General features: G+C 36.4%; 1 protein-coding gene and 1 non-coding gene across 8 annotated transcripts in view; both read right to left on the bottom strand.

Annotated features, from left to right (window-relative positions):
• nlgn4x (neuroligin 4 X-linked) overlaps window positions 1–24646 on the bottom strand; it is a 307442-nt gene that overhangs the window by 186034 nt on the left and 96762 nt on the right.
• mir1397 (microRNA mir-1397) lies at window positions 7405–7490 on the bottom strand. Its single transcript, NR_129860.1, has one exon. It is a non-coding gene; the product is annotated as a microRNA mir-1397 (primary transcript).

Here is a 24646-nt window from a genome sequence, read left to right as displayed (position 1 = left end):
TCCCAGCATACCATTATGATCTTAATCCATAAACACAACTCCCAATTCTGGATATCCAAGGAATGAACAGAAAATCACATTTTTCAAATAACAGTCATCCATCTCTCCTGACCTTGAGGGAACTGTCATTTTGGAACTGAGAGAAATGTCATGAGCAGGTTATGACATTTGGATCTGCTGTTCAGAGGGGAAAAGTCAAAACTTCTACTCAGTGCACAAAAGGAGCCCCCTGATTCTCGAACTTTGACAAAAATCTCAATAGTGAATCATTATCAAATAATCAACAAAACACATTGTTAGTGATTTGCACCACATAAAGAAGGCATGTTTGCTTGTCAATGAAAATTATATTTAATATTTCATATTTGAAAGAATATATGATAGTCAAAATGGGCCCTCCATATGAACAATACCTTCAGTTCTGGCAATATAATAAATGAAATAATAATACAAATTATACCCTGAGAAGAGGAAAACACAGTTAAGAGAGGTTTTTTAAAAAAACAAAATATACTTATAGATGCTTTTACATTGAAACAGATGAGAAATTAATGATTTTTTTTTTAAAAAACACACACACGCACATATACACACACTTGGGATAATAAATTAAAATCCATGAGGTCACTTAAGTTCTATAAGACAGGGTAAAAGGCAGAACACAGCGACAGTGGGCAAAATGAAAACATTGTTCAATAAAAATTCTCTCCCCCAAATTAAATTTTCATTCATTACCCAAATTTAGCATAGCAGTAACTTACAAATTTCTTTGAACAATTAGAACTACAGTTTAGGCTTTCACAGAAAAAAACTGCTACTAAGGAAAGGCAAATATGATGAACAGAAGAGTTCAAGGTGTGAAACTACCGATTGTTTCACTCACTAAAACGCTAAAAATGAAGGCCTCAAGGAAAGGCTTCACAAGAAGGACAGAATTTTTCTTGGGAGGCAATGCCCTTATTTTGCTCTGCCACCACACTAACCACATCCATAGTACTGGAGAAAGATTTCCAGTGGCCCTGTGCATATATAAAAATGGATTCAAAGAAGAAAGAGCTTGTCTTGCAAGACAGTTGCGATTGTTGACAGAATGGTGAGAAAAATCACCTCATGTCTTGCTCAGTACTACAGAAACCATGAGAACAGAATAATATTGGGGTCATAATGCAAATACTCTTCAATGTTATGATTACCATAGTCTCACATGCCAAAACAAGAAAACATGTTACCTAAAACTATGGCAAAAATGGCTAGAGATAAAGATTTGGAAAAAAAATCAGATTAAAACTGCATAATATGGCAATGTAGATCCAGCCTTAGTTGGGAATAACTATTAAATTTTGTTCTGTAATGCAAATGAGAAAATAGTACATCTCTTTGTAGTTGGGATATCTGACCAGGAATTGAATCATATTGGTTATTTCAGGGCCCTTCCACACAGATACTTAATGCGACTTGAAACTAGCAATATGAAAGGGTTCTCTCTTTATCTTATAGGATTATGGGAACTTTCACACATATCTTCTAAGCTTCTAAACATTATACTAAACTTGCCACAGAATAGATTGTTTATTAAAAAGCTTGTAGCATTTTCTGTTTTAAAATATTTGAGTGTGAATAGGAGGAAAAGAGCCGTAGCAATTTAATAGAGAAATCATGTAGTGGTTTTAAAAGAGCAGAGTCTTGTTGGTTTGTTGCTACATGAGAGCCTTCAGATTTAATCTATGTCAACCCAGATCATCAGTGAGCATGCAGAAAAAACTGTTTACAAGACTCCAACATGAATGCTGGAATAAATAGAGCAGTTAGTGTAGATAGAATATGCAATGAAACTCATTGGGTGATCTTGGGCAAGTCAAGTGGCAATGCATTCCCTTAATTGGCCTCTTTCTGCAATTTTACTGGGAAATGATGCATACAGAAAGCAGAAAATTAGCAAGTAATAGAAAACTACTGAGGAAATTGTGTGATCTTTGTAACATAGTGCTAATTCCCTTTTTTATCCTGCTTTTTCTCTTCCCTGCTCCCTGACTGTGTTCTACATACCTTGGCCAATGTGGAGGAAGACACTGCAGGTCCAACATGCTTTTGTTCACCTCCATGGTGGAAGATTGGAAGGCTTTGTGTGTGGTGCAAGTTGGCAGAATGGAGAACATGATGAGGGCAGGGATTATTAGACAACTGTAGGTTTGGCTACACCCAACATTACACAAATGAGAAAATGTTACAGATTAAATTGCTGACATTCATATCTTCCTGTATACTTTCCTACCCCTCTAGTAGTCAGTCCATGGTCAATGGAACACTCAGGGTGCATCCTATTCCAGACCAGCCATAGAAAAAAAAAACAGCACATGTAAGTGCCATGCCATTTTTCCACACCATGGAGTGCTGGGAAAGCAGAATGGCAGCACAGCTATTCACACCACCCCAACATGTGTGCTCTAGAGCTTCCGGAAACTCTAGAGCATTCCCCAACTTTCCCTAACGTGGGACAAAACATGTTAATTGTTGTATATCAGCCTGTTTAATCTGTGTCTGTTCTCACTGTACAGCTTGAGTCTGAAGTTCATGAAGGGAATGATGACTCAATTGAGGAGCTTGGGCTGAAATTAAGAGTTAACAAGAGGCCTGAGCAGCCAGAATTAAGTGTAGATGAGCAAGGTTCAGATAAGAGGCCTGACCAAGGGGAAGTGTCGGGGGAAGACCTTTCACTGAATTCTGCAGAGTTACAGTCTGGTAGTGATTCAGATGCTGTTTCTCCAGGTGGCAGTGAGAAGATAACCTTGAACCAAATACAGTTTTACAGCAAAGATAGGGAAGTGTCTCAGAAACTCAGACAATCTGCTTGTTTACAACAGAAAAGAGAGAATAATGAGTCAGCTGCCTTAAAAGGGAAAAAGGATGCCTTTCTCATGGCCTCGGGTTTTGGTAAGGTTTTTATTGGTTGATGCAACTTTCGTTTTCCAGTCGAGGCAACTTTGCTTTACCTCCAAGGTTCCTGTCTCCAAGTGCTCCATGTTTCCAAGGTTATTTTCTAGTTCCAGTTGGCCTTTGGGATTTAATGTTTGCTTTTTGAATTACTTTATCCAAGTTTTGCCTATGGTTTTGTTTCGCTATGTTTCCTGTTTTCACCTGCCTTGCTCCATGGAATTTCTAGTTTGATGGTATGAATTTAAACTGAAACTTTAAAGACATTCTTGACTGACTACTTTTTGGATTGTACTTTTTACTTTTTGCTATATATATATATATATATATATATATATATATATATATATATATATTACAGTAAACTGCTTGCTATTCAATCATGGTGTGTTGCTTACTCCAAGGGAATTCTGCGTTGGAGTGTGACATTAATTGTCCTTGCCCCATATTGGAGCAAAAAAGCCCTGTGCATCATGTAAATGCCAGAGGGAATTCTTGTCCATTTTGACGGAAATGGCCAATGCAAATGGATCCTCTAGGCCCTTCCACATAGCCATATGACCCAGAATATCAAGGCATAACTGGATTATGTGACTCTTCACTGCCATATAATCCACTTCAAAGCAGATGATCTAGATTTTATATGGCAGTGTAGAAGTGACTTTCGATGTGTCTACTTGTATGAGCAACAAGCTTACTCTGTCAGGCACTTACCATTACAGCTTTGGAAAATCTATATGAGGGTATCATATCTACTACAACTACAATGCATAAAAATGTAAGTTTATTTTACATAACATTTACTGGAAGCTTCTTCTCCAGATAGCAAAATCACCTTTTCAGACTGAAAAACTTTCAGCTCTGATGGCCAGAACTTCATGAGGTATCAAATGCAGCTTGGCTTAAGACCTTCCACCCTCCACTTTGCTCTGACATTTCTAAAGAACGAAAGTCATTCAGGGAGAAAAAATGAGACAGGTGAAAGGTGAGTCTTTTAAACCTTTTCAGGAACTATTTTATAAAGGACATTTTCACTTTCTGTGCACCATTTGCCATGCTGCAGGTGTAACTTATAAAACCCCTAACTGAATTTTTCATTGTAACAAGAAAAGGATTGCAGAAAATGAAAGCACAATCACTGTTGAAACAGCTGTATTTTGAAAGAATCCTTATAAGTCTGGACAAGGTGGACTGTACAGTTTACTTCTTGCTCTTTCTGTTTGTAAGAAGGATGTACAATATTCCATTTTAATAATAATAATAATAATAATAATAATAATAATAATAATAATAATAATAATAATTTATTTATCTCCCCGCAGGGACTTTGGACTGGAGACTTCGGCTCTGTTTGATGACCTTCGGTAATGACGTTTGGACTGGCTTTTCAAGGATGCAGCTTTCTCCCTTCCTGGCTTTGGATTTACTTGAGTTCGACTTCGGTTGCCTGCTTAGGTAAACTACCTTTGGATTGGCTATCGTGAGTGCGGCTTTCCTTTGTTCCTTGTTCCTGGCTCCTGGCTTGACTCAACTGCGGCTTGTGTAAACAACTTGGAGACGACGTTCGTTTGGACCTTTGTTTTTGCTATTTTGTTGAACTTTTACTGGTTTGTTTACTTTGGTGTGCAGCGCTAACTTCCAGGAAGCCTGTTTCAGCGCTGTTTGCTGCCAATTCCATTTACTATGTTTTAATCCAGATTATCCATCCATTTAATCCAGATTATTTTCTGTTTTGCCTTTTAAACCCAGTTTGGGCAAAGACTTTGAATTTTTGGTCAGAGACACTGCATTTAAGTGTCTCTGAGCCTGTTTTTGAGTTTCAATAAAACTTTTGTTAAGACTGAGTATTGTGTATGTGGCTCTTTAAGGCGCCTGTGTTCCAACACAAACAACATAAGGGCAAAATATAAGCAACATAGTACAAATCACAATATAAAAAAATAAAACAGTAATATAATATATCAATTAAAACAACAATACAGGATAAAAAATTACATTTAAAACACATAAATGGGTGTGTTTTTGTGATATGTGCTCGGCTAAGCATTTGATTTTGTTTTATGAGGTACAATGACAATAATGTTATTCTATTCTATAAAAAGACTAAAAGCTCAAACAGGATCACGCTACTAAATGTGTCCCACCTCACATGAAAAGATCCTAGTAAATCTATTCTCCTAATTGCATATCATTTTTTAAATTTTTATTTTTGCCCTGTCAAAAACAACTTTCAAATACAAACATTTTGGTGCCTCAAATGTTTGACCCTTTTACTGGATGTATTTGACTGGCAAAATGACACCTATTAGTTTCCTTCTTTTTCCATTCCTCCTATTTCACTGAAGGCCAGAATCTTTTTTTTCTTTTTCACATAAACATTAATTTAATATTCTCCATGCCTTTGTTTCCTTGTTCCTAGGGCTACTTGTTTTTGCCACTTCAACCACTTTTTTAATATCTCCATTCATATCAAAGTAGGATTTTCTATGTTGAATCAACACTGGATAACAGGGCCCGATAATTCGAATACGGCCTGAATCCTGTTTCACCTGTTTCTTTCATGGTTTTGTACCATTTCATCCATTCAGACTGCATGGAACAGTACAATCCCACAGGAACCAAAGAAACTGAAACAAAAGGCAGAGGGGAATGATAGCCATTTTGTTGGCTGACTTTTGGCACTTGGCTGTAGGCCCTGGCTCGCAGGGCCTTCAGCCAAGTGCCAGGCACTCAATGCTTGTAGGCCCAGGTCAGAGGGCCTGCAGTCAAGCACCAAATGTTTGATTGTAAGCCCTGCACACCTGGCCTATGAACCATCGAGTGTTTTATGTCTCATAGGCCTGGCCTGCAGAGCCTACAATTAAGTACTAAGTGCTCAATGCTCATAGCTCCCTCCCCTCCCGCTGGGCCTACAGTCGAGCAGTCAATGGCTCGTAAGCCCTGTCTGCCAGCCTACGGTTGAGTGTTCGACTGTAGGCCTGGCAGCCAGGGCCTATGAGTCATGGAGCAATTGGCACTCTATTGTAGGCCCCTTGAGCCAGGCCTTTGAGCCATCAAGTGCTCAATGTCTTGTAGGCAGAAATTCCAGAATAAGCCATACAATCTGCTGAAGCCGATCACTGTATATTCCATGCAGAGCTAAGCTTGAGACAGAGAAATGTTGAGCACTTGTCAGGATAGGGCTAGATAGATCCCCATTGGACATATTGCCTATTAGCGTTAAGCCCCTAGGGGCAAAACATTAATAATAATAATTTTGCAAAATTTCATTTTGACCCCTGGGAGATACAGAGGGATTCAACATAGTGGAAATGCCCTCCATAACCCCAGGCATCATTTGAGGCATTCCAAAGCAAAAAAAAGAAAAGAAAAGAAAAGAAAAGAAATAAAAATGTCTTTAGGGCCTGCACCTGGTTCAGAGGGGGCACACTTTACCCACTCCTGAAAATCAGAAATGATTTGAAGAACACAACAAACATATAAATTGCAAGTGTCTGCTTTTTAAAACATGTTATCCTTAGAACAATTCATATGTTGTTATATGATCATTTCGTTTTGTTAACTGCTGCAGTTTCTCCCTGTTAATCCCATTTATCTTATTTTCTGCCTTTTCACTGCAAACAAAGATACTGCAAAAACAAATAAACATTCTAATCACAGCACTAGAAACATTTATACTACACAAGAGCATAGAAAATACACATAACCCGAGGATTAAAATAAAAACCCAACAAAATAGTAAGCTTAACCTACTTAAAAACCTACTACAGGGTATGAATTAGGAGAAATGGTGGTTACAACTCCCAGCCTCCCTCAGCTTTGGCTCTACTTTTAGGGATGCAGGGTCTTGCAGTCCAACAACTTCTGGAGGGTTGCCTGATCTTCACCTTGGCCTAGACTAAGGAGGCTATTTCAAACGAATCCAGAAATACAATATCTTTTAAAATCAATCTGAGTCACTTTTTGATATGAACTTGGCAATGATAATGTTTGGACGACAGTTCATGTAGTACTCCCGCCAGTATATTTTATTAGTTACAGATAGGAGATTCTGAGAAATGTCGCCCAAAAAGTAAATTTTCCAAACTTGTCAGAAGTCCTTCCATGGATGATAAGGAATTGATGTATGATTTATAAATATGATCTTATATGTTGCAGGGCTACTGGGAATAGTTGGATTGGTCCAAAGTGTTGTTAACAGGCTGTATTTCCTCTGCAAATGTTCAGGTCTTAACTATTTCACTGCCTGAGGATATATTCTCTTAAAATCTTTTGTACCACAGAAAGCATTCATACTGTAGTCATCATAAATTAAACTGCATTATACCTCTTTGATTATGATTAATTTTAACAATACAAATAAATATTATACATTTTATTGTCTCTCTGCCCTCCCCCCCCCTCCAAAATGTACTTGGTCAAACAGAAGAAAAAAACAAGTGATATTTTAAATTTCTTTAAATCTCCAATGTATTACGATGCTTACACCATGCTGCGTTGGGTTACATCATGCTATGACCAGTGATGTAACCCATCGCAATGCAATGCACACATCACAGTTTGTCAGTGAGTTAAAGAAATTCCACAATTAGTTTGTTCTCAACTCATCCAACTAGTCACTATGATAATGCAGACGCTAAATTTAATTAATTTCAAATTATATTACTAAGAAAAACAACAGATGCTTCAAATTACATTTTAACTAGTTTGGTATATGTTCAGTGTAGATATTGGCAAGCTGATATTTCTGATTTGGAGCTGAAAACAATATGTTTAGGAATTAAAAAGTTGAATAACAATATTGTTCTTTTAATTTCAATTTAATTCTGATGTATTATATCCATTTTATCTGGAAAGTGGTGTTATAGAAAGATGGCATAAATGATGGATGTCAGGAAAAAACAGTGTGTCAAATCAGGTTGGGAAAAACATTTTTTTACTAAAAGAGTTTTAAAATTTAAATCAGATTTCTAATTAAATGGTTGATGTTGTTTTTTAAAAAAAAATTAATTATCATTTATACACAGCACTAAAGCTCATCAGAAACATGGAAACTAAATCTGTACCTTCTGCCTCATAGAAGTGCATCATATATTTGCCAACATTTCACAGATGAAAACCAGGACACATATGGCCAAACAACATCAGAGTATGGTCAAATTGGCAAAAGTTATCAGTGCTGAAATTGGAACTGACAATTGGATGTACTATTGTACATCCAAATACTATTACATTGGATTATTTTTTATTTTTATAATGCTTAATGTACTCATCTAGCATTTACATTATAATATAATCCCCTGTATCCACAAGGCAAGTGTTACCAAGCTTCGCATAGATTTCTTTTGCATATAATCCATAGATTTGCATTATGGCAATTGTAGCTAACTTTGAATTTTAAATTTTCTAGTGAACTTTTGGGTGCTCTTCAAGCTGAGGTTCATGTTTATATGGTTAGAAATAATTTGTTGTTTTTATGGTGAGATATAATTTAATAATGTAACTGTGTAATTTCAGGTTCTTTTAATAATTGATTGCTTGATGTTGGGTTGTTCTGAGATTGGGTGGGGGGGTGAATGTATTTATGTTTCATTTTTAGTGAGGGACTGAATGTTTGCCTCTATGTTTTTTGTCTGTTGGAATCCGCCTTGAGTCCCCTATTTACTATTTACTATTCACCGAATTAACAAAAAGACTCAACAACATCAGTTCAAGCATTTATGTGTAGCTACTTTCATTAAAAGTTCAACTGTGTCCAAACTGCAGTATAAACAATGCTTGCTTTTTATCACTTTACAGAAAGGGTTCCTTTTTTGACAAAAGTTAAGATACTAACCCAGGACTTTGGCATTAGTTTTTGACTAACATTTCTAGACTTAAACATTAATATACATACTAATAAACTCTAGCCACTCCCCACTTCAGACATTACCCTTAGTTTAAGATGCAGGTATTCACAACTGCATCTTCTGAAAAGAAATATGTATATACACACAGTCTGAGTTGAGAGATCATGAAGCAAAACATGAAGCAAATCCATCAAAGAAAAAAGATAATAGTGATGTCTTGGGCAAATTGATCTCTATGTTTGGCAGTCAGGTAGGAAGCAGTTAACAAAATGAAAAATAAAGCTGTGGCATGTTCATGTGCTGCCATGCACCAGGAATACCCAACTGACCACCCTCAATACCTCAGTACATTAGGAATGAATTCTTGCTTTTTATGTGTAGCTCAAAAATATGAAAGACCCAGAAGTGAGAAAGGCAACTTGAGTGTTATCACAACTGATGACCTCCTACTGATTGGCCCCAGGACTGTGCTGAGCCACTTTGGCCTTGCTGATAGGAATCACTCATATTGAGGATTAATTTATATAAACTGCTGCCTTGACATGGAGATCAGTCTATGAAAGCACCTCAAGCAATTTGGTCGTAGAAAGTTAAAAACATTATGACAGTCATGGCTGTGATGCACACAACTTAGTCGGATATTTTGAGCATTAAAATGAAAGGAAATAATTAAGAACTATAAAAGTGTAATTAAAAAATTCCAAGGACTCCTACAGCACTTATTGCTGCAAATGACTATCTCTGTATTCATATATACAATTTCACTACTGCATATTCATTTCATCGGAGGCACAAAATGACATACAGTAATTTCAACAGAAACAGATGGAAGAATGTACGTTCCCTAGGGAATTCATTCTTGAAGCAAAATTAATCCCACTTTCCTAAGTATATTTATATTGGTAGGATCTACAGCAAATTTGGGCATCAACCAGTCCAATATAGAAAATGAATGTTTTTATCAATAAAATACCTGAAATGAATAGCAAATAATGTATTAAAAGTAAACATAAACATGTGCATTCATCTTAAGACAATGCACACACAAACACACACACACACACACACACACACACACACACATGGTTCCTTTTCTGACATCACAAGTGTATAGAAAATGCTTTTTATAACCCTGTCTACACTGACCATTTAATGCAGCTCCAAGTCTACAAAACTGCAGTGGCTACAAAACACAGCCAATATGTGCTGCAGTATGGATGAAAGAGTATACAGCACAATAAAGAGAGTTACAGTAAAGTCATTGTTAAGTCCTATAATGTACTGCAGCAAATCCCAATATATCCCAGATTACAGGATGAAACTGGCTCCGCAAAATGCAGAACATATTGTAGACATCTGACCAGAGCTGGCCCTAGGTAATTTTCAAGTGTACGTGAACAGAATTTTGGTCCCCCCCCCCAACCAATAACTGAAAAAGAAAAGCATTGTATAAGCAAAAATGTTGAATAATAAGGAGGGATTAAGGAAAAGCCTATTAAACATCAAATTACATTATGATTTTACAAATTAAGCACCAAAACATTATGTTTTACAACAAATCAACAGAAAAAGCAGTTCAATACATGGTAATGTTACTATATTTGTGAATTTAGCACCAAACATTGAACTGGGATACAGGGCAGTGTGGACTCAGATAACCCAGTTCAAAGCAGATATTGTGGGTTACTCTGCCTTGATATTCTGGGTTATATAGCTGTGTGGAAAAGCACTGAAGGCCCTTCCACACAACCATATAGCCCAGAATATCAAGGCAGATAATCCACAATAATCCATTTTTCCCTTCATCCACTTCTTTTCTCCTTTGAAGCAGTGACTAAGATACTCTTGCTCTTTTGTGCAGAGGCAGAAATGGGAAGTTGGAGGACTCCTCCAAAAGCTACTGAAAGTATTTTAATATTTTCTCAAAAATCCAATTCCTAATGTCTTCAATTTCTCAGATCCACAGACTCTTTCCTCCTCTTCACATCTCACACACAAAACGCATAATGAATGGGCAAGCTGTGAGAGTGCAGAGAGATATAAGATGGGGAGAGATGCAAGGATTTATCAGGTGGCAGGAGCCATGGATTTGTATCAAGAACTATGTTTGAATTCCTATTATCAAATATTGAAAACATTGAAAGTCTGACATCTGAAACACTTTTAGACAACCATTACAAATAACTCAAAATGTAGTAGGAAACTTTTTGGCTGCTCTAATTATTTGACAAACTTATTAATCCCTAAGAAAAGGAAGGCATTAACCTTCTGTTTCATTGGAGTGAAGATATAAAAGGATTTCATATAATGAACGTATTTGTCCCTCTGTAAATGAAGTGGTAGAAATGCTCTGTCACTTTCTTTTATATTACCCTTTTTACCAAGGGAGACATCTTGCTATAATCCCCTTTTCTACAGGACAAAAGAATTCTAACTTTCCCTTATGCTCTCTGACCATGATACACAAATTACAAATAGGTCACTAGATTTTCTGCTACCGGCATTGTGACTAGTAAACAGGCAATAAATCAGTGGAAGATAATGGCAGTAAAGTTCTCTTTCAGAAGTACTCAGCTCTGTGAATCATGTGGGGATGGTTGGATTATGGACAAACTGTAGTCTTTGGTAGAATGTTGTGGCTTGTTGTCTTTTATGGATTTATTTTGTTTCCTATTATTCTGTTATAGGTATATTATTGTAAAAATTGTCTCTAATTTTTATTCTGGTCTATGACCATAATAAATTATTGAGTAATTGATATCTCTGTATAGGACTAAAAATACCAAAAATATTATATCTAATTTCTATCTTCAGTAGCACATATTCATTCTAAGAATCTGGAATTTAAATTATTTTCTATCACTATCATTGAAAGTCTAACATCTCTTTTGGTCTAATTTCTTCAAAGCTTACTGAATATGAACTGTGTAAAGTTTAAAAGCATGCCACTATCATTCTTGTACTATAATTTTTCTTCCACTGATATATTTATTTATAGACATTGCTTAAAATTCTGGAAGTACATGTTTTCTCACATTGCATGTGGTATAAATGGAGTTGCATTAAAAGGAAAGGTACAGTGAGGATCAGAAGGAAAGAAATATATCTTAGTTATAAATAATTTCTTCATCTGTACAAATGTGTTACATCAAAGTGCATATTTCCTTTTTTTTTTCTCAACTGATATCACTCCTTTAGAAGCCCCTCGTGGCTCAGTATTTGATTCTCCTCCTGGGCCACTGAAGTCTTGTGGCTTCCACTGTCACTTTTATGGGAACTCTACATTTTCAAAATGTGATCTCAGATATTCAACTGGCTATCTAATAAACACACTTTGGAGCCAATTTCTTAATTGTAACCTGATAAGAGATGATTATATTCACTCTGTTCTATTTCAGCTCAAAACAACTCACTACTCAAATTAGAAATACTGCAATATTAAATAATGCCAAACAAATGTTGTGTTTCAACTTATATATTCCTACATTCTTCTGAACTGTAGGTGTGCCATTTGGATGATGCATAAGCATAAGTAAATACCTTAATGAATAATATAACACTTAAAATCATATGTGATAGGTATTCTCACCCCAGTCTTCTTTGTCTCTCCTATACAAAGCACATCTGCAATGTTAAGGAGGAAAGATACACTAGCCTGAACTGTACTGGTTACTCCCAACCCACTGAATCACTGGCTGAATACTAAATCAAAAGATAGGTAAATAGTAAATACTATACTTACAATGGGTCTGTCCTGTTAGGGATGAGGATCTAGGTAATTAATTGCACATGCATTTCCCCCACTAACCCATACCAATAGTAACATGTTGCTCTTCCATTCCCTCTATTTACTGTTTTTCCCATCCATTAGGCCCCAGACACTTAGGTCCTCTGGGGAGTGGCTACTCCAGCCTGACAGAACACAACTGGCAATCACCACACAGAGGACCTTTTCATTGGTCACCCCAAGACTGTGGAATGACCTGCCAAAAGAGATCTGATTGTTAAATGAGCTGTCAGAATTTTAAACAACATCTGAAGCCTTATCTCTTCTGGCAGACTATTCATTAAGTTTTAATCACTATATTTTAATCTTTTCCACCTAAATTCAAGAATAGAATAAACTTAAATTCCAACAATGTTCTCTGCACTACTGTAGGAGTGCACAATATATAGTCCCAAATACCTAATCTCCACTTTTCTTGCCCTAAAATAATGCAGAACCATCCCATAAAACACATGAAAATATGCAAATCTCTCCCACATCCCCACAGGCATCCCAAAACCCTTCTTATCACAGATTTTTCAATTTTCTTCTGAAGTCACTTTCAAAACAATGATGGGAAAAACCTAGCTTGAAAGGTCTACTAGGCAATAACTCATTTTTTTCTGCAGTACCCCTAAGAGGGCATGCAGAAAAAAGGGAGGTACTTGGTCCCATGTGCGCCACCTCTATACTAGAGTATACATAGTTGAATGCACATCTCAATTGTGCCGATGTTAGTTAGTTGGTTTGTTTTTATTCAGGAATTTATATATGACAATCATACAAATTATGTACAGGCTTAGCATAATATACTGGTTCTGTGAAGTAGCAATTATGTAGTAAAATTACTCTGAATAAATGTAGAACACCCTTCCCTTTTCCACCCATGAAACTGTAATCTGCTTCACAGAATTAAGAAGGGCTATTAGCACAGATGGCAATATTACCTATAAGATGGAGCCCCTGCTGTCTCTTTCTTGCCCATATTTCTGCCAACAAGCCACTGTTTTCATGGACAGATTAAACAGGCTTCTTAAACATGGACTACATCTACACTGCCATACAATACAGTGTGAAAGAGAAGCCAGATAAATTGCCAACTCAGGCTGAATCTACAGTGCCATAATGTTGTTTCAGAATTCTGTTTAATTGCATTGAACTGCATTATATAGTGGTCTAGACTCATCATCTGTACAAGTCTAATGGAGGTGTAGATTGAGACTTACAAGTATTAATAGAACCGCCACTAATTTTTAGGATATATATATATATATATATATATATATATATATATATTCCAAACTGCTAGTTGTATGTTGTTACTACTCCTTCTGACTGTGCCAGGAACACTGTATCAGACAGTCAAGAATGTTTTCAAAATATACATATAGTTGGCATGAATAATTCTGCCCAAGCTCAACTACAATGTCATTACTTTTCTTAAGCAGAATGAAATTGCTATGATTTCATTTAAAAAAAAAGGGCACAGAAGGGGACCATCTGCGTAATAGCAGGCCAAAGGAGTGGAAGTCAGGAGATGCAGAGGAAATTGATAATCCTGCTCTCCATTCAGCATGGGATTTTCAATATTTAGCCTCACTTAACCCATCTCTCTATTCATTTCCCCAAGGGTGAGATCAGGTTCATAATATTTCTCTTATCCTTACATTTAATCCCATGACCTTTGAATGAAATATAACTGAGTAAAAGTATGCCATAAATTAATACTAAATTGGTCCAGTAAAATGGACTGTAATTTGTTGTTGAACAAATCATGTATATGTATAAAAAGCTCCTAAGCTTACAAGGCAGGTAAATGAGGCTATCTGGGTTTTAAGTTCTTCATTCACCACTAACACAGACATGTTTGGTAAGAATGCAGAATTCAAGCATAGATGCATTCAAAGAGAATAAACTCATTTTGAAATATGGTACTGGAAGAGAATCCTATAAATATCATAGACTTCCAAAAAAAGAAAAAAAAGAAAAAAGAAATGAATGGATTCATGAACAATTTAAGCCAACATTATTAAATAAGAGTATTGAACTTCAGACTTATCAAAATGAGACATTTCTCATTAAAAGCTTGGTATGATAGAAGGAAAAGAAAACAATTGTGTTTCAGGTGGATAGACTAAATTGAGTAAGTCACAGCTCTGAGTTTGTAATACCTGAAGTGAGCAGTTGATAACAGGGTGATTTGGAAGAGTCTTATAAGGTCACCATGAATCAAAATCAACTTGATGGTAACGAACAACAACAAATAGAGTTTTGCCAGTATAAATAATTATGAATGACATTAATTTTATTTTTGCACAATACTGACCTAGATTCACAACTTTCTTTATAAACTGGATTGAAAGATCTTGAGATTTCCTTTTTTTAAAATTAATGGGACTGGTTCATCCACCACATAGGTTGTGTGTAGGAAGCATTGTTCTGAGTGGACTTGGGAACCACAGAGTTGTTTTTAGATGGAGGGGATCAACACTGGCAGGCAAGTTGTTATGAATGTTGCCTACATTCAGCCAGGTAAATTGTGAGGTCTAATTATTTTCCTATACATTATCATTCAACCCTTGCTAAAGATGAAAACTATTACAAACACAATGTTTACTAGAAGATCTTTCCAAGTGTTAGTTCTGCATAGATTATTCCCACACAAGTATACATAGGTAAGATCGCAGGCAGTCTTTATTATTCCTGGGAGGGTTTAGTGATTCTCATTTAATATTTCTTAGTGTTTAATGAATTTGTAATCAACAATACCTCAGGAAACCCAACTGAATAAGAATCCTTGATGACTAATCTTGAGGATTCATGGGGAAGGTTCTCAGTCTCCTTTCCCTTGCTTAATCTGTACTGGGGGGTGCTGACACTTTATTTCTAAAGTGCTTCTAAAGTGTATCTGGTGAAAATTTCACTACTATAACGAGACTAACAAAATTTCGTTATTATTTCATTAACAGTAATTATGCATGTGCATTAATGTCATAATTGCTATAATTGGGAAACTTCCGGGGCTTTTCTTTCCCTCATTTTTACAGCTATCATGATGAAACTTGCTACAGTGATAGAACACATTCACCACTCTTAGCCCACCAAATTTCAGAACATTTTACTTTTCCACTGACTTTTAGGAAATTATCACGGTTCATATAAACAACATTAAAAAAAACTACAAGAGCGATCTACTTGAATTTTATATAGAATGAACAAGATAACCAGGACCTCAATCCCTAAAAGTTTCAGAAAGATTCACACATCTACAGATTTTGGGGATTTTTAAAAGTTTAGACAAGTTTGGCTTGGCAAGGGCTTGCTTGACTTTCAGTCTGGCTAATCTGTAATATTATTATTTGTAATAATCAATAACTGTTTGGCTTGGCTTGCTACTAAAATACTGAGTTTGAGATTCAAAAAATTAAATTCAAATTAAGAATAATTTCAAAATTCTGGTAGAGCCAGGCAGCCATGCCTGAGCCCAGTGCACAGATAAATCAATCAATGAGCAACTCTCTTTCTTTGACCTTCTTCCAAACTTAGTGATTGCCTTCTTTCTTCCTTTCTCCCTTCCTTCGATGTCTGTCTTACTGTCTTTCTCTCTCTGCCTTCTTGCCTGCCTGGCTGAGCTTGTTACCTTCCACCCTCAATCCTTTCCGGAGCGTGAGTGTGAATGGCATCTCTGGTGTGTGTTCACCATCTCTCTGCCTCTGCCTCCCCCTCACTCTTTGGTTAGCCCAATGTTAGGGATTCCTCATCTTCAGAAGAGGAAGGGGAATAGGAAAGTGTTCAGGAATTAGAGGGGAGTTGGAATCTGAGCAGGAGATTTTGCAAGTACCAACATTCCAGAAAAGGTGAAAGGAAACAGAGTAGAGACACTGTTCAGCTAGAATAGCTGCTATAAATGCTAAAGTAATTGAGAACTGCCCTAGCAGCTGCAGCGTAGGGGTACTCGGGGCTATAAATCAGAAGCAGGTGTAGTCAGCTCTTGCTGGTAACAAACTGACTCCAATACTTAAGCCTTTGCTGCCCTTGTGTCTACTTCGAGTCTGCATTTGAGAAACTGCTCCTAAGGATTTATTGCTGTTTTTTTGTCTCAAGTAAGACTGCTGCTTGATTTGGGAATTTATCAGAGACTTAAGAACTGTGTTTGCATTAAGACTTCTTTGTTTTTTGCATTATACAACTGAGTGTACTGTTCTTTATGTTTTGCTGAAGTAAAGCAGTTTTCATTTACTTACCACATTGTTTTAAGGCTCTTCTTGAGAGACAAATCAGAACACCCTGATTGGTATGTCAACAGGTTTGGCTTCACTTCTCAGCAGAGCTTGGTTGCCCTGTGAATTTTAACTGTGCCATGGGGACTTCTGAAGGATTCAAAATTTAAGAATTTAAGCCATAAAAAAGGTTCAATTTCTTAAAGTTTGGCAGGACATCGCAGACACATCATAATACACATCGTAAGTCAGAAAAATCTAAAAAAGATCTGACTTATGATGACTGTTTGCACACCTCTAATGAGTACACACTCAAATTCTTCTTGACTTGAAACATCTAATTGTTGCCACTGTTGTAAGCCGCCCTGAGTCCCTTCGGGTGAGAAGGGCGGGATATAAATGTGAGAAATAAATAAATAAATAAACATCCCACCTCCAGGATTGACAGGTATTTTTGCAGTTACTGAAAGCTCACTTAAAGTATTTCATTTCAATGAATACTCATTACAGAGGATCTCTAGCCCACACTTGCATTACACAATTATAGCATGATAATTTCACTTTAAGTGCCACATCATCTGTTTGGAGAGCTACCAAAATGCTCTGGATAAGAATTTCAAATGTTCCTCCCTAAACTGTAAAACCCATAATTCCATAGGATGTCTTTATGGCAGTTACAGTGGAATCATAGCTCTGGAAGTGTTTTCAAAAAGACTTTGGATCATTTTTCAGAAGGAGGAGAGAGAAAGTATTTGGGAATTAAGAATAAAAGTAGGGAAAGAAAGCATGGGGTGGAGTCTTGCAATTGAACAAATTTATGTTCAGAACAGGATTCTCTGAGAAAAAATTGATGAAATATGTAGGAAGATGGAAAAATGAGTCAGGACAGGTCTCTCTTGAGAAAAAACAGAAACTGCTATGTAGAGCAGGGGAGACTTTTGTAAGGTCAAACAAGACACAAATGTCTATCACTTATATGTGATAAAAGGAGGAGGATAAAAGAGACATGAAAGAAATAACATACATTCATTTTCCTCTTTTTGACTTCATGCATGCATACATATTTGTGCAGCAGCTCTTTCCAATTCTGCAGCAATTAAATGTGACAGGGAAGGATACTTTCCATCCCATGTATTTTTATCCTTAAAGAGCGGATCTCATCACAATAGCAGCTCACAAGACGATTACTCACTCATGGTGGGAGCTCCCTCCTTCAGGCTCATTTCAATGATGGATGGGAACACATGATGGGCAGAAGTAGTTCAACAACATGTGATGTGCTCCATGTCCTTCCATCATTGAAATGAGCCCAATGTGTCATTGGATGGGGAAATAATAAGTAATTTGAGATTACACCACCACCACTGTTACAATTTAAAATCCAAATACATAATATATTTGACTTGAAAACTAGGAATGTTCACCTCTTAATTATTTCTTTTTTCCTGTTTCAGTTAAAGCTAAATTCAAACAACCCCCTTATTATTAGTCTTTTAAAGTATTAAGTATAAATTGTTAACAAAACAGAACTGGCTGTGGGAGCAATGAAATAAATATCCATACCCTGGTATATTATAAAGTGAAGAGAATAGAAAATGACAAGCCAAGGCAATTGCTTTTTGTGTTGATGTTCTTCATCTCAAATTAACTAAAGAAAGGAAAGTTTTAACAGGTTCCTTAATTCTCATATGACATACTGGCTGCTATGGTAACAGCTCTTCTGATTTAAAATGATTTAAAAACATTTAGAACACATTAAAACATGTCACATTGACAGCTCTTTTGACTGAAGTCTTTCATTTGATTTATCATATGAGCTAAGGCAGTATGAGCTCCCATTTATAGCTGCCCTAAGCTAGAGGCAAAGTCCTTTCCTTTAAAAAAAAAAGTAAACCATGATACTAATTTAGGTCATGAACAGAATCCTTGAAACCATCAAGACAATTGGTGCTTTTTACTTAGATGAATTGGGCAGAAGTATCAGTACTGCAAACTAAATTAACTGCTTGATTTGGACAAGGTAGAAGATTTCTGTGAGAATTAAAAATAAATCGAGCTGGAGCTTCTAAGTCATATAGCAGGAATAGAATATATATATATATATATATATATATATATATATATATATATATATATAAAATAACTTTAGAGAAGATTAAATATTTGCCAGTTGTAGGACTGTTTCAAAGTGACTTCTATAATTAGAGAAAGTATAATGTCAAACATAGACTACCAAAGACTTATGGGAGTTGTTCGTCAAAAGAATCATTGCTGCCCACGTCAGGATTGAAGATTCAGACATAAATTAACACCCAGACACTCATGAGCCATGAAGGGAAATTCACACAAGAACCACATTGAAGTCACAAATGAAATTTTGATTGTAGTTAGGTAGATCCTGCAGGTCTAAACACACTAAATATCATCTCTGATATTAAATGGTAAGCAGGGTCAGCCCTGACTAATAGGCATGTGCTATCCCGAAAAAAAAAATGCTTCTAAACTCTGTTAGAAAGTAGGGGGTGCTGGCGCTTTGTTTCTAAAGTCATTTCTGAATTTTGAAGGCAAAATGTTCAAAACTTTCTGAAACTTCCGAATATTCGTATATACCTTGTTAATGGCGGGCACGCATGAGCATGAAGGAAAACATTACTGTCAATGGGGAAACTTGAGGGGCTTCTCTCTCCCTCATTTTTTGAGCTATCCTAATGAAACGTGCTACAGTGATAGAACACATTTAACTCATCAAATTTAAGAACATTTGACTTATCCTCAGGTTCTTGGTGAATTTTCAAAATTTTTATAAAAAAACATTTTTAATAATAACAAAAATCTGTTCCTGGTTTGAAAGTGTTATTTCCTGTTTCACTGGGTTTTCTGGGGCTGAGAGTGTGTGACTTGCCCAAGATCACCCAGTGGGTTTCCATGGCTGAGTGGGGAATCAAGCTACAATCAGAATCCAACTTTCAAACCACTATACTACACCATGCTGTCTCTCTCTTTTTAAACTTCTCATACCCCCAAAGAATTCACAGATGAAAACCAGGACAAGCAACATCCAAGTTTGTTCAAGATGGTCAATGTTATTAAGGAAAGAGTGAGGACAAAAGGGGGTGAGGAATGTCAAGAGGAGAGAGGATATGTAGTTTTAAAGCAGGCATATAGTTCCTCCATTACTATTGGGGAAATTTCAGGGGCTGCTATTTCCTTATTTTTAAAGCTATTGGGGTGAAACTTGCTACTGTATTAGGACAAATTTACCATGCTTTGCCCATCAAGTTTCAATATGTTTCACTTATCCATGGAATTTTAGGGAATTATTAAAGCTTTTTTAAACAACTTTTTAAAAAGATCCTTTCTGTGAGTCCCTCCCCCTTGATTGACTGAGAGGCACAGTCTGGTTTAACTTCCCTCGTATTGATACACAGCCACATAACTTTGCACAGGTTTATATACTATTATTGCCTTAACTCCTTTTTGCAGATTCCATGATTGTATATATTATAATAATTAGACCTTCTCTCAATGCCACAGATAGCTGCTCCAGCCCTATGCATTCTGGGAAATGTAGTTCACTGCAGGCATGTGGCGTCCCCTCACTTCCCATTAAATTACTATAAATGGGGAAAATTCAGAGGCATCTTTCTCCCTCATTTTTAAAGCTATTGGGGTGAAAATTGATACAGTGGTAGAACATATTCATCACTCTTTCCCTATCAAGTTTCATAATGTTTCACCCATCCACTGATTTTTTGGGGGGGAATTTTCAAAGTTTTTAAAACAACATTTTTTAAAAAAGACTACAAGAATGATGCCTCTGCTTCCCCCTTCCTCCTCTGTTAGCCCTGATTAGCTGAGAGGCATGCCAACATATTTAGCTTCACCTCTCAGTGGGGCTTGGTCACAGCTACATCCAAAGATATCCAAGACATAAGAATCAAAGGCTCCTTTTGATTCAAATTCTTAATATTGGGAAGGCAGTGAGTAGGTGGGTTGGAACTTGCTTCAAAAGTGCTTTAGATCAGAATTAGATCCGAATTTAACAAACATACGAACAAATCACACAAGCCTACTGGCTAATACTTGGATTACCAGGTGCTGTATAGATTCTATTTCAGATCAAAGAATTGGCAAACCAAACTCTAAGGATTCCTTGCCTATGAAAACCCTATGAAATCCATGGAATCTCTAGAAGTCAAGGGATACTTAACTAATTTAATCTATTGAAACTACTATGTTTTAAATGTGTTTAAGTATTGTTTTTACTGTTTATTGTTGAATTGTTTATTTCGTTTATTTGTTTTCCTTTATTAACTTGTCTTTTATAATGTTTATATTGTTTATTGTGTTTTCCTCTTGTTGTAAGCCACCCTGAGTCCTTTCAGGGAGATGGGGTGGGATAGAAAAAAAAGATATAATGTAATTTAGAGTTCATCTATACTGATCACTTAGGTCAGTGTGTACTTGGATCAGCTCCACAGTGGCTCAATGCTCCATGGGGCTGATCCAGCTTAACCTAGGACTAGGCTGCTTTAACCTATGGATACCATGGGGTCGGGGGAGAACCTTAGAGTAGCTACCCAACTGCATCAAACACTAAGGTGGTTGAGGGAGTCTCTATATGGACGATAATGTGGTCCCAACGCAAGTGAAAGTCCTAAAGATTGGTGAAAGCCCAAATAACACAAAGATAATTCATAATAAATAATAATTATTTCTTCTTCTGCACAATGGTAATTACATTTATAGTAATAAATGTGAATATAGTATTAATGGCTCAAGGGAAACAGAGACAAATGATTTTGACAAACAGTAAAGACCAGTTTACTCTCAAATTCATAAGGCAGTTTCTATATTTTCATGATGTTTCTGTAGTATATGTTCTATACAGTAGTAGTATAACACATATTAAAAGCTAAATTTACTTTCCTAATGTACTTTAAAAATGAGTCAGCACTGTGTAAAAGTTGCAGGGTGACTTTCGATAGCAAGGATAGGCTGCATCTTCCAAAACCTTGAAGGTTCTTTATATCCCACAGTAACCCCTGTCCATGGCTGCCACCTCAATTTACCTCTAGGCATTAGGCAGGATTGGGGCTGGGCTTAACTCTAGACTCTGTATCTGCATTTTTGGAAGGGGTCTTTAATTGGCTTACATTATATATAATGTAAGACAATACCCCCACTTAATTTTGTTGTCAGGGTGCAATTAGATGAGCAAATCATCTTGTAGAGCTGGAGCCCCCGGTGGCGTAGAGGGGTAAAGACTTGTGACTTGAAGGTTGGGTTGCTGACCTGAAAGCTGCCAGGTTCGAACCCCACCCGGGGAGAGCGCGGATGAACTCCCTCTATCAGCTCCAGCTCCATGCGGGGGACATGAGAGAAGCCTCCCACAAGGATGGTAAAAACATCAAAATATCTGGGCGTCCCCTGGGCAATGTCCTTGCAGATGGCCAATTCTCTCACTCCAGAAGTGACTCAGGATGCTCCTGACATGAAAAAAAAATCTTGTAGAGGACTCATTTTTTAAAAAAATGGCCACATTATTTATTCTTTAATGAGAATGAAGATTACTAAACCAATCACTTTTCAGAGTCAAAGAATATTCACACAAAGTTAAAAGTCAGTAATATGTCACATAAAAAGAATAAGTTTGTCCAAAGGAAATATCAAGAGCTGTATATACTTTGAATACCATTTCCTGAACTAAAGTTATCACTGCAATTTGCTAACCAAGTAAAGTTGATACCCTTGTATAGCAATCAGGGTTCACGAAATTTAGTACTGAAACTGCTGGATTAATATATATTTTTTTTAATTCCCTGATACAGTTTTCCTTCTGTACTATAAAAGATCTCAAATGGTTTAAGCAAATTCTTTTGGGCCAAATGTTTAAAGAGATTAAACACATATATTACAAGACAGGAGTGCAGTAAAAGGAGTCAAGGCGAATGTAGTTAAGACATGGAATCATAGAATAGTAGAGTTGGAAGAGACCTCATGGGCCATCCAATCCAACCCCCTGCCAAGAAGCAGGAAATCACATTCAAAGCACCCCCGACAGATGGCCATCCAGCCTCTGCTTAAAAGCCTCCAAAGAAGGAGCCTCCACCACAGTCCGGGGGAGAGAGTTCCACTGCCAAACAGCTTACTCTGTTATCACCCTGTTTATACTGTTTGAAGATAAAACTTGGATTAAAAGATAATCACTGTATGTTGATTAAGGAGATACAGTAGAGTCTCACTTATCCAACGTAAACGGGCCGGCAGAACGTTGGATAAGTGAATATGTTGGATAATAAGGAGAGATTAAGGAAAAGCCTATTAAACATCAAATTAGGTTATGATTTTACAAATTAAGCACCAAAACATCATGTTATACAACAAATTTGACAGAAAAAGTAGTTCAATACACAGTAATGCTATGTAGCAATTACTGTATTTACGAATTTAGCACCAAAATATCACGATGTATTGAAAACATTGACTACAAAAATGCGTTGGATAATCCAGAATGTTGGATAAGCGAGTGTTGGATAAGTGAGACTCTACTGTATATTAAACTAACTTTAACAAAAACTGGGGCCCATTTATTGGTTTCCTCCAACAAAGATGGGGCCAAATCTCCATAATTGGGTTTTTGGACAAGAAGTGTGTTATCATGTTGGGAAAAGATGTACCAATTGTTCTTTTTCACTAAATGGGTGTAAAAACTGAGAGAATATAACCACTAGACAGAATGTAAACCCCTTAAGATTAGATAATATAGATTGTTTGTAGTTTCCAGTTATTGTTTCTTTGATGTTTAGGATGTAGTAGATTATTCTAGAAAAAGTATTTTTAATCTTTTGTTGATGATGTTTTGTTTTTGTTTTTTTAATGTTTGTATGTAGGTTTTATATTAATCTGTCTTAATCTGATTTCCATAGCTTGGGCTCGCCCAGTTTTCTGTTTTATTTTTATAGCATTTTCCAATCCGTTAGCCGGACATATTCTCCCTGTGTACTCCTTCCCTAGCATTGTAACGGGAATACTGTTCCGGGTACTACCTCTTCCCTAATTATAGCTTGCACTACTTGCACTTTTTTTGGCCAGTTCGTTTTAGGAGTCAACCCAGGATTTTATCAAAGTATGATTTTTGTATATGTGATCTTATTTGTTTTTATCAATCTGTTTTTATATTGTGAGTTTTATATTGTCTGTTTTGCCTGGGCGTGGCCCCATGTAAGCCGTCCCGAGTCCTTCCAGGGAGATGGGGCAGGGTAAAAAAATAAAGTTGTTGTTGTAGTTGTTGTTGTTGTTGTTGTTGTTATTATTATTATTATTATTATTATTATTATTATTATTATTATTATAAAAATAATTAAATGACACCAGGAGGTATGAGAGGGGGAGGGGGAAGCAGGAGGGAAATCCTGTCTAAAAGCATCCTTAAGAGGCAACAACCCAGCATAGAAAGGGCCTGCTGAAGACAGAAAATTGATAAAAGTTTGCCCTAGATAAACATTGTATGCTCTCAAAATAAGCAGTGCCCTTTATAAATAAGGACATTACAAGAAACGTAGGAAAAAGGCAAAGCCATGTGTATGAATAAGAGGAAAGAGGGGAAAGTATTAAAATTCAGTTGTGAAAGGCAGCTAAAAGTCTCTGAAATATATTATCAGAAAGATGTCTGGGGAAGAGTAAAAAGGAAATGTCAAGAATGTGAATCCCTAAGTGAGGCTTGCTGTTCAGAAGTAAAGCTATACAAAAGAAACAGGCCAATCTAATCATTAAAAAAAAAGCTGACAGGGAAAGTAAGTCAGCAAAAAAGGTAAGAAAAACAAGAGCCCAACTGCTGGTAGTTCACTAAATTAAGGAGCATTTTTAAAAACCTAGAT

The sequence above is a fragment of the Anolis carolinensis genome, chromosome 3 (assembly GCF_035594765.1).
Source record: "Anolis carolinensis isolate JA03-04 chromosome 3, rAnoCar3.1.pri, whole genome shotgun sequence".
NCBI lineage: Eukaryota > Metazoa > Chordata > Lepidosauria > Squamata > Dactyloidae > Anolis > Anolis carolinensis.
This window is presented reverse-complemented; position numbering and strand designations above follow the sequence as displayed.